Raw genomic sequence first — 8,427 nt, 5'->3', positions numbered from 1 at the left:
GCTGAGGTATGGACCGATCATAACTCACGTGATCCAAACGTGGCGTAATGTACAGAGGTCGTGTGGGGTTAAATGCCCTTGGCACCTGGACTCTCCAATTTTTAATAACCAGCAATTACTTGTTGGACACAAGCCGGTTAATATTCCTCAATGGCAAAGGAGGGGAGTGCATACTCTGGAGGATATTTATGATAAGAACGGCCTCCGTGCGTTTCAGGACTTAAGAGAATTTTATGATCTTCCCGGCGAGTCCTTCTTTCTTTACCTTCAACTAAGGTCAGCACTGAGGGCGCATGGCGTACCGTGGGCTCAAGCCTTGCACCCACACCCCTTCCTCAGGCTCATAGTGGACAGGACGACATCCAGAGGGTTTGTCTCCGACTTTTATACGCTCTTAATTCAATCCACGTATAAACATTTATCATTGGATACAATCTGGCGTGTGGATATCCCGGAGTTGGACCCCGAGTTTGACTGGGATGATGTTTGGGCAAATGTGGCATTATCTTCCCGCAACCCCAATCACCAGCAAATTAATTTTAATTATATTCATAGGACCTATCTTACACCTAGGAAGCTATTTGCTATGGGACTGATAACCGACTCTCGGTGCACTTTGTGCTCTCAAAAGGCCACAGGCACTTATATGCATATGTATTGGGATTGCCCACCAGTGGCCCGCTTCTGGAGGTCAATAACGGACAAACTTTCAGATCTGTGTGGCTTAACTATCCCATTCACAGCTGTTACGCTACTCCTGAACGATATAACGACACTACCCGCGTCCGTACAACTGAAAAGGGTTGTCCTAGCGGGCGTCACAGCAGCGAAGAAGCTAATAGCAATGAGATGGAAGGAGCCTGAGAAGCTTACAATGATTAACTGGTCCCTAACTCTATTGGATGTGATTTATCTTGAGATATCCACAGCCCGGGTGATTGGGGTGGGGCAGGCTGGAATTGACCTGTGGTTTGCAGCAGCTGAGAAGGTAAAGACCGCAGTGTGCGGCTGAGCGGGGTTGGGGTGCGTGTTCGGGTGAGTCCGGCGGTCTCTTGGGAGGGGGAGGAGGAAGTGTTTTTGTCTGTCTTGTCCCTTGTCTTGTCATCTTGAGTTTAGCTGGGGATATTATGGGGGGGCAGCTATTTAACTAGTTCTTCACTGTTTGGCCACTTTTACACGGTCTCTGTGAGTCTATGGAACACCTACAGGTTTTTGTTTTTTCATGAAGGTTCATTGCTCTGGTTTCAGGTCGTGTTCCCCCAAAAAATGGTCCTTGTGGTGGGTTGGAGATGTACGTTTTATTAATATGGGGTCACACGGCCGGGAATCGGGACTGAACACTGGGAAAGACCATTTATTAGATAGTACCCCTTGGAATTAATTTAGTAGGTTGAACTCTGGTTTCTTTTCTCTTGTCTGTATAATTGTTAGTCATTATTATTATTGTTTTTGTTATTTTCTTGTGAAGTTCTATGTATTGTGATTGTGGTTAATGTGTTGTCTTGTTTCGTGAGAATGTCAATAAAAAAATTTGATCAAAAAAAAACAAAGAACGTATTACATGCTGGTAGGCTGATAGAGTAAACTATGATATGAATATGATATGATCATATAAATACTGGTCCGTCCGCGAGGATATCGAGGACTCGGATAGCCATTAAGCCATTTGAGAATATAGGCGGCCTATAGCCTATACATATTATTTAATGTTTTCATAAGCGTAAAGATACAACAGCTAGATTAATGATCAAGTTAGTTTACTGTATGCAGGCTTCGCAGGGCTGTGTGTTATATATGCGCAAGTTACTGTTGCATAATGTAGGCTGGCTGCTATTATATGTAATTCATAGGCTACCTAATACCAACAACAAAATAGATTGTATCATATGCCTCTACACACATTATATTATACACATCATATTATATCTTGGTTCGGCAGCGCCTCTGTGAACAATCTCTCAGAGTTTGCTCCATCAATAAACGCGCATTTTGGCTGATAATGTGCCGGTGGCCGGAGTCTCATTCAGGCCTAATTGTATTTAATTCAATTGTAATGTTATTACTGGGGTATCTAAAACATCACAATGTAGATCAGGGTTATCCACTGAAGCCATAATGACTCTGATCAGAACCACGGGCTCATGACGAGCGCACACAATAGGCATTGTAGAGCGCAGAGTTGGCGTGCTGAAATTGATTTAATTTCAGTCATTACAGTGCTTAATGTCGGGTCATCTCTTGTCATTTATTTCTGTCAATGTGCTGGTTCTGTAGCAGGACTGGGTCAGTTAACATCCTTGGCTCCCGGCGCACCGAAGATTATACGTTCAAGTTGTTGGTTGGACCTCGGTGATCAATCTCGCTCTCAGTGAAGTCTCTCAGAGTTCGCTTGGGTTAGTCCACTTTTCCACATTTCATGGGGGTGTTCCATTACCGTATATGGTTAATCGGGGCGGTTCTGGTATGCAAATACGTGAAAGTGTGCACGAGCCTCGGCGTAGGACCAAGGTGATATTTATCATGACAGGTGTGCGTAGGACCTGTGTACACACGTGTGATGAATCCCGTTTTTTTTGTGCGTGCACACATTCTAAATTCTGTGCTTAAGTATGGAAATAGAACATTTTCTACGTCACGTTGATGAATGAGGGCCCAGGCTTTTGTTACTTTGCACAGTTTTAAAACCCTAATTACTGACCTTTTAATGACCGATATGGGAGTGTGCAAATGCTTCTCAGGTTAATCCCTACTGGTTACTGTACACGCTGCATTAATGTTTGGTGCTTAGCCTAACCTGACCTTCCCTCTCAATCAATCCCCTTTAACCCCCCCCCCCCCCCCCCTTTTACCTTGAGACACTAATATCCGGGGGTGGGATGTCCGCAGGCCGCTGACTCATCATGCTAATGTCCGTCATCACTATGAAGCTACAACATAGATGGACTCAATCAATGGCTGGGAAAGAGAGAGAGAGCGCCTTCCATTAGCCCTAGTTCTAAAAGCCTGGGTAAAATGATGGAGCAAGATAATATGTCTGCAGGGTTCATTCAGTTGGTTGGTTAGATGGTTCTTATGCTTTCTATATTAATGGGGAACTGTGGCCAATTCAATAATTCATACATGTTAATCTTATCGTCTAAGACAGTCTAAAAATATGATTGAACATGAAGAACTCCCACCCAAATGTGTGATGTCATAAAGCTGCTCCATAGAATTGGTAAAGATTTTATAGATGACATGATGATATACTGTTCTGAGTATACAGGTATATTTTCTGTTTCAGACCAGTCAAATATGCATGTGTTTCCTAAAAAAGAAAAAGAAATATATACAACTTCAAATTGAACTAGAAAATAACAAACCAGAGGAGCTCCTATCCCCAAATATATACAGGTGGCTCCTCCTACAGAGACACACCAGTTAGATTTAAATGATCAACAGCATGCTGTCATTCTCTAGTTGACTGAGCTCTTGATACAAGGACCAACACTAGACAACATGTTGTCATTCTCTAGTTGACTGAGCTCTTGATACAAGGACTAACAATAAACTGCCTTCTTTCATTCTCTAATTGACTAACACGAGACAACATGCTGTCATTCTCTAATTGACTCACTGAGCTTTTGATTTTATGGTATTCACTGTCAAATACTTTTACAACTGTAATTGTTTCACTCCTTTTTTTTTATTATTATCTTTTTCCCCCTTCTTTTTCGGTTTTTCTCCGAATTATGCCAATTCCCAATCCCCTTCCTGGTCGTTGCGCACTCTACCCCCTACCGTCGGTCTGGGAGGGCGGAGACTATCACATGCTTCCTCCGACACATGTGTACACAGCCCACCACTTCTTTTTACCTGGCAGCGCGGACTCTCACTGGGAGAGTGTAACGTATGGAAGGTCACACTACCTCCCTCCAGATCCTTCCCTCGCTGTGCACTGTGCAGGCGCCCCGACCGAACTGTAGGAGTCGCTGTTTACAACGACCCGGACCCACCCACCGGCTTCCCTCCCGCTGACTCTGCCAATCGAGCCAGTATGACGGCCGGCCAAGCCGGAGGCAACGCTGACAGCCGGATTCGATACCAGTGTCTCTTGCGTTGGTGACGAGCGCTTAGTCCACTGCGCCACTCAGCCGCCAATTGTTTCACTTCTATGCTATGTTGTAATCTAATTGTTATTCCTTGTTTTATGTTTACAGTCAAGCACTGATTATTATTTACTCGTGTTGTAATAGTGTTTGTTAGGGTTCTCGATTTTAATACTTTTGAATAACGCTGGTAGGATTTCCTGATGGCAGCCAGTGGGTGCACTGGGAATGGCCTCTGTTCTGGTGTGACACATGTATTGCAATGGATGCCTTTTATGGTGGTAGTTATGTGTGCGGGCACATTAAGTGGTAGGATAATTGGTGTGTTCATTTGTAGTCGTGTGCTATACTGTCATGGGCGACCTCTACAGAGGTGCAGAAGGAAAACCTGGAACATTCTCAGAGACCACAGTCACCCCAGTCACAAACTTTTCACTCTGCTACTGTCTGGCAAACGGTACCGGAGCATACGCATAAGAACCAGCAGGTTCAGGGACAGCTTTTTCCCACAAGCCACAAGACTCCTGAACAAGGACAAGAACAGGAGATAGCCCTATAAAAAAAAAAAAAAAAACTCTTTAACACAAGACGCATGCACCCTGCACCTTAAGATGCACATACACTTTTATGCAAGACACTTTCTGTAGACATTTACTATTTCATTTTTATCTTACCTCATTTTGATATTTTATTTTATTTATCGTACTACTACTACTTATTGCCATTGGACACACACACACCCTGCACTGCACCGTATCATGCACATACGTCTACACGCAAGAAATAATTGACCGTTTTATCTTACCTCATTTTAGATTTTATTTGATTACTACTTGAATACTACTCATTGTTACCATTCTTGTAGTCATTGGTTTCCTAATTGTGCACTGTTGAGTCTGAGCTCGAAACACAAGAATGTCATTACCTGCAATGCCCCCTATATTGTTGTGTTTGAATGAGCTTCATTACAATTTGCATAATTTTTCATAATCAAAACTCATGGTAAAACAATTGCACTACATTTTACTATGTACTTCTAATTAATTTTGGAAAACCATCTTATAAAAACACCAAAATGCTAGAAACATTTGGTGACACTGTTATTCATCTGTCCCATTGATGATTTTAACATGTCTTACCAAAAAGCCTTCATAATGTCATAATTGAGAAAGTCACACCAAATGATATGCCGTATAAAGAACTTACACAACAATTGTGTATAAAGAACTTGAACTTGAACTGTGCTGACCTGGTGTGCTATACTGTGCTGACCTGGTGTGCTATTACTGTGCTGCCTCATTCTGTCTGTCCAGTGGAGGAACTTATTTTGATTGTGTAACAGCTTGTAACAGCACTTGAACTGTCAGTTGACTGCTGGGGTACAAATTATGTACTTTCCAAATGACACATCTTAAGCTCTGCCTTTCTTTCTTTACCCTCAAATCACACTGTTGATTTCCTTGGACAAGCAAATATATATATTTTTTTAAAAACCTCCTATCACAAGCTTTACTTTCCTTGGTCAAGCTAAGAGGGGGCGGAATTTGGGATGGGTCATTTGTAAGCATGCCAAAGCCAGGAGGGTGTCACCAGAGCCGGCATAGCTCACAACATATCACTTTACCATGAACCTTAAAGGAACACGCCAACTTTTTGGGAAATTTGCTTATTTGCCATCTACCCTGGAGTTAGACAAGCAGATGCATACCCTTTTCTTCTCTGTGCATGCATTAGGCTTAGGGAACAGCCGCACCGTTAGCCTAGCTTAGCGTCATTCACTGGAAGTAGGTGTGCCAGGGTAGCCTAGTTCCCAACACTCCAAATACAACTCCAAAACGGTCCTGTAAACATGTTGTGACCTGTGTATTTACCACATGGAGAAAAAAAATGACATTTTCGTTTTTCTAAGCAGATATATACTCAGAATTCTTTTTTGCCGAACCACTGCTGCCTTGGCGCAGTGATTTCACGCATCACCTCTGAAAGCCCCGTTCTCCACTTCACTCAAAGAAAGCGCGTCTTGTCGCTAGCTACAAGTCACATTGCTTTTATTGACAAAAGTTAGAATGGGGGAGGGGGGTGATGCATGAAATCACTGCACTCAGACAGCAGTGGTTTGGCAAAAACCTGACCAGTCCATCTGCTCGCACATGAGGCAGGTGGGCAGGTGGCTCCTGGTCATCACCGGAGTCTTCATTTCCGTGCTCCTCAGGATGCAGATCTGGCTTTCATGGCAATGTTGTGCAGGATGCAGCACACTATCTGACGATCTGGCATACTTTGGGGGGACTAGAATAGCATTGCCCCACCGCTACGATCCAGGCATCTAAACCGGCTTTTTAAGATGCCAAATATGCGCTCGATCACACCGCACGTTCTGATGTGAGCCCGGTTGTACGCCGCCTCTCCAATGTTTGTAGGATTACGCACGGGAGTAATCAGCCATGGTCATCACCTATGATACAAAAGCACATACTTTTTCCGGACACATTTGCAATGAATATTACAGCACAAAACAACTTTATTACCCAGTAACCAGGGATTGTCATCCATGTCTTGCATTATTCCGTATAGACTGCTGTTCCTAAAAATTTAGCTGTCGTGCACAGACCCAGGGAATTTGGCAACCACATTTGTTATTATATTACTGGTGTTGCACACTACCTGGGATTGAATAAGTTTGCTTCCTATTTCTAAAAACATACTTTTTCAGGAGTAGGGGAGAGTGGGGTGAGTAGTGCCACTTTTTACTTAAAGTGCCTTTAAAGCAAGGGGATTACAGTAATGCCCCCAACTAAAATATGTACATATAGTTTAGGATGTTGTGCATCCCTGGGGACAATCACTTTGGATCTTAAATAAACTGTTTCAGAAATATAGCTTCAGAAAAAAAATTGGTTTTGTGGCACAACTTGCACCCGGTGCGGGGTAAGTTGTGACATTAGAGAGAATACACTGGGGTAAATTGTGCCATTGATAATTTTACGTAAAACAGATCATTTTAATCTCAAAAGCGGTAAAAGCATCCTGCAGATCTTCATCTCCTTTCCAACCTGACGTATAGTCTTCCCCTGTTGCACCTCTTTCACTGCTCTTTCCAACTTCTCAAGAGGAGTTGAAACCCTGTGTGTCTTCCGTTTGTATATCTGCGTGGCATGATGGATTTTGGTCTAAAATTAAGAATATCACATAGTTTTAGTGATCAAATGCAAGAATGCAATGTACAATAACAATAAAATACAATAAAGTAATATATATAGTTAATAATTATAAGTTGGGGCAACTTAACAAAGAGAATATCTGGCACAACTTAACCCAGGCCCTTTGGCACAAATCACCCCAAGCCTACCATTTTGAAAAAAATGCATCCCCCAGCTGTTTTGAGCTAGCATCATGCTAACTGTATAGACTCATGGTGTAGCTTACTAAAGCACTAAAACATGTGTGAACTGTTTTCAAAGTTGTCTATAATTGTTCAAACACAGCAATCAAAAAACCTTGATCATACAAATTTTACTTTGGAGGGCGAAAAAACAGTTTTTTAAACTTAAATGTGCTTACCTCTCAAGCCAGGTGTCTCCCTTCTCTGCAGGTTGAGTGAAATGGATGCCTCTTCAAAAATATGTTGTCACATGACCAACTTCTTCTATGGTTTTCTAAATAACAGGGGTGGAACTACATGCCCCTTGGCACTACTCACCCCACTCTCCCCCAGTCACACTGATTTCATCCTTCTAAAATAAATTCTAACATTCTAATTAATTATATAATAACTGGCTATACATGCAAAATGGACATAGAACACTGGAACTGGAAATCTTAAAAAAATCTTCAAACGGGCTTTAACAGGGACTGACTTCACATATAGACTACTAGGCATTTACATCTGTTCCAATGTAAATGTGCCTTCCTCCGTGCGCTTTCGCCCGCTCTGAAGTCGGACTCGGTGTGGATGACCACGCGGCACGCGCGCTGTTCTCGCAAGAAACCCGCGAGTGCTTGCCCGCGGGTCGCGCCTGGTGGGTTACATGCGTGAGTATACGTCATTATCCAGATATCTCTGTACATCTCATATGTATAAGTCCAGATATCGCTGTACATCATATCCATAATTGTAGATATCTCTGTACATAATATCTATAATTTCACATATCTCTGTACATTATATCTATAATTCATATTATGTATGTCAATGTTTCACTTAGTTTTGTCTACCCTCCTGTACTTTGTTAGCTTGCCATTCTACAGATATCTATACTATAGGGCCCACTGCTGTAACCTAGGTCTCGCCATGTTGCAATACTGTATGTCATTCTGTCAGTAAATTCTATCCACTTTG

The sequence above is a fragment of the Notolepis coatsorum genome (genome assembly GCF_963971535.1).
Source record: "Notolepis coatsorum genome assembly, chromosome: 8".
Lineage (NCBI taxonomy): Eukaryota > Metazoa > Chordata > Actinopteri > Aulopiformes > Paralepididae > Notolepis > Notolepis coatsorum.
The sequence above is the reverse complement of the archived record's forward strand: the minus strand, read 5'-3'. Positions refer to the sequence as shown.